The 3,565-nt window shown below is 44.0% G+C and overlaps 1 pseudogene; it reads left to right on the top strand.

The window, feature by feature from the left end:
* The first annotated feature begins 755 nt into the window (after positions 1–755).
* LOC148477134 (E3 ubiquitin-protein ligase TRIM11-like) lies at positions 756–3,565 on the top strand (annotated as a pseudogene).

Raw genomic sequence — 3,565 nt, 5'->3', positions numbered from 1 at the left:
CACTAAACATTAGATATCAAATAACATGTATTTCACAACATTATTGATAATGAATAAAATCTTTAATATTAACCTTAATGCTAGGGAACCTTTTATGTAAGAGTGCAGTGTGTAAGTATTGGGGTATTGAGAAAAGACGCTAGTTAGCGTTGTGCGACTACGTGTTTGTGGAGTACATTGTGATACGTGTTTTGCAGGGTTAATCATATTATATGTTTTAGTAACTGTCTGTATTTATATAATGAGGACTTTTAACATCTTTCTATTGCGTGGGAATCGCACAACGCTAAATAATAGCATCGCCGTATGTACTTATGTGTGTGATTCGCTAAAATGGCGCTGGGCGGCCAGTCACAAAATGGCGTCTTGTTGCCATTCGCAAAATGGCGTCGTGCAGATTTAATTTTAAACAGATTCTGTCTCAGCCAATTATCCAGCTTCGACAGGCCGCATAGTGCAGATAATAAGCACACAAGTGGCTTGGAAAATGTTAATTAGTAAGCGCAAGTTGCTGCCAAAAACATCAGCAACTTCTGTTTACTGTAAATTAAACTCTGAATAATATAACTGATCTTTGTTCCCCCAGATTATTTATTTTTATCAGATTAGCTGTTTCCATCATTAGTACAATTTTTTTTTACACTGATCCTAGATGTAGAATGACAGCTCAGCCTCGCCCTGTGTGCAGAATGTGACCTAACTGGTTTCTGGCTGTCAGAGACTTTCACTTTCATTTCTCCCTTCTGCTGCCAGCGATGGCGTCTGCTGATCTGAGACAGGAGCTGGACTGTTCCATCTGTCTGAGCAATTATATAGATCCTGTAACCCTGAGATGTGGGCACAACTTCTGCAGGGACTGTATTGATCGTATGTTGGATGCACAGGAGGGGTCTGGAGTATACAGCTGTCCTGAATGCAGAGCTGTGTTTCCAGATCGTCCTGCCCTGGAGAAAAGAAGAAAGCTCTGCAACATAGCAGAACATGTCCGCTCTATTCCAGAGGAGGGAACTGGGGTGTTCTGCACTAACTGTGTCCAATCTCCAGTACCTGCCCTTAAAACCTGTCTCAGGTGTGAAGAGTCTCTCTGTGATATACATTGGAAGACGCACAACAAGTCAGCAGAACACGTCTTAGTTGATCCCACCACTTATTTGGAGAAGAGAAAATGTTCTGTCCATAAAGATATTTTGAAGTATTTCTGCAGAGAAGACTCGGCCTGTATCTGTGAGTCCTGCACTGTGGCTGGAGAGCATCAGGGACACCTGGTGGAGACGCTGGATGAGGCCTCTGAGAAGAAAAAGGAGAAGCTGAGAGATGTTCTTCTAAAACTGATGACAAAGAGAGAAGAGGCTGAGAAAAGAGACCAGAGTCTGCAGGAGCGCAGGAAAGAAGATCAGAGAAAAGCAGTTTGTGTAACAGAGACAGTCACTGCCCTGTTTAGAGACATCAGGAGACAGCTGGAAGACCTGGAGAAGAGAGTCCTGAGTGAGATCTCCAGGCAGGAACAGCGCGTTTCACTCTCAGTCTCTGATCTGATCCAGCAGCTGGAAATAAAGAAGGACGAGCTGTCCAGGAAGATTCGTCACATTGAGGAGCTGTGTAACGTCTCTAATCCAGTGACTGTCTTACAGGAACCAGACACAGGTGACTTGTGTGATACTGAGGACACAGAGAGACATGATAACCAGGTCCATGGTGCAGGAGATCTGGATATGGGTCTCATCTCAGGGACATTACACACATTATCTGATATAATAACAGGTATAAATACAGGGGTCTATGTGCAGGAAGCTACAGACATATTACTGGAGGCTAATAATGAATCTATTATAATGACAGATATAAATACAGGGGTCTTATTACTGGATCTAGACACAGCTAGTAATTTTGTATGTATATCAGGTGACAGGAAAACTGCATTCAGTTCAGATAAAGAACAGAACCGTCCAGAAACACCAGAGAGATTTCAGTGTTATCAGGTAATAAGCACCAGGGGATTCTCCTCAGGGCGACATTACTGGGAAGTGGATGTTAGTAAATCAGGGGACTGGAGGGTGGGGATGTGTTATCCCAGTATAGACAGGAGAGGACGTCAGTCAGACATTGGGTACAATAACAAGTCCTGGTGTTTCTGTGTGAGCAGGATTTATAGATATGGGAAATTTAAGAAAAATGTGTATTCAGTGATACATGACAGAAATAAGACTGAGTTGGAAGATGATGTTTCCTGGGGTAGAGTGTTGATGTGTCTGGATTATGAGGATGGAAGCCTGGCCTTTTATTCTTGTAGTAACCGTAATAAATCTGCGGTTTTCCAACACTTACACACCTTGAGGCCACATTCACTGAGCCCCTTCATGCTGCATTATACATAGACGACGGTCGCATGACGATTACCGGGTGATCAGAAGCCAGGAGGAATCCATCCAGAGACTGGGGACACCGTAAGGAGGGGAATCTGATAGGTAGAAAAATAGCCAATAGAATGTCGTAATAGGTGGAGCTACAGCTGAGCCAATCCTTCTGTGTAACCAGGGACTGGATTTGTTCCCTTGTTAGTGTGTTAGAAACGTTCTTTATAGATAATATACATGTCAGCGAGAGCTGTGATTGGCTGCAATAACCTGCCTGTCAGCCAGTGTGTGCCCTATCACTGAAGTCCGTACTACTCTTGTTCCTATTGGTTGTGATTTATGCAGGGGCTGAATGTTTCTCCTGAAAGATAAACTGTATCCATACAGGAGAGGGATGGGTGGCGGAAATGGGTAGAGGGGCACAGGAGAGGAGGGGGGGTCCAAATGTTTTATAGTCTATAATGGAGGAAGCTAAAAGCCCAAATAGCCACCTGTGCTTATGAAGTGAACACATGGGGGGTGAGAGAGTTGTCCACTTGCTGGGTTGGGGTCCCTATTACTGTAGTATATACATAACCCCCTGTGGGCACAGCTGTAATTACCTATATCTATGTAGAGTCGTTTTGTGACATTGGGCTCACACAGATAGGAGGAAATATTCTGTATACATTAGTTCTAAAAATACAAACACACTGTAACATGTAATTGAGGTTTCCTGATGTTACCATATTATCTGTCTTTCCTGTGTACATTCAGCCATAACTGATGACCTATAAGTCCCAACCTCACATTATGGGAAAGGTGACTCTCTGTCTAGTATATAGCATATTATATAGAGCAGTGGTTCTCAAACTCGGTCCTCAGGACCCCACACAGGTCACATTCCCCAGATCACCCAGCAGGAGCACAGGTGTATTCATTACTCACTGACACATTTCCCAGATCACCCAGCAGGAGCACAGGTGTATTCATTACTCACTGACACATTTCCCAGATCACCCAGCAGGAGCACAGGTGTATTCATTACTCACTGACACATTTCCCAGATCACCCAGCAGGTGCACAGGTATAGTCATTACTCACTGACACATTTCCCAGGTCACCCAGCAGGTGCACAGGTGTAATCATTACTCCCTGACACATTTCCCAGGTCACCCAGCAGGTGCACAGGTGTAGTCATTACTCACTGACACATTTCCCAGGTCACCCAG

Source organism: Taudactylus pleione, unplaced genomic scaffold (genome assembly GCF_031769625.1).
Source record: "Taudactylus pleione unplaced genomic scaffold, aTauple2 ptg000743l, whole genome shotgun sequence".
NCBI classification, from domain to species: domain Eukaryota; kingdom Metazoa; phylum Chordata; class Amphibia; order Anura; family Myobatrachidae; genus Taudactylus; species Taudactylus pleione.
Note: the sequence above shows the minus strand (reverse complement) of the source record. Positions and strands in the feature narration are given on the sequence as shown.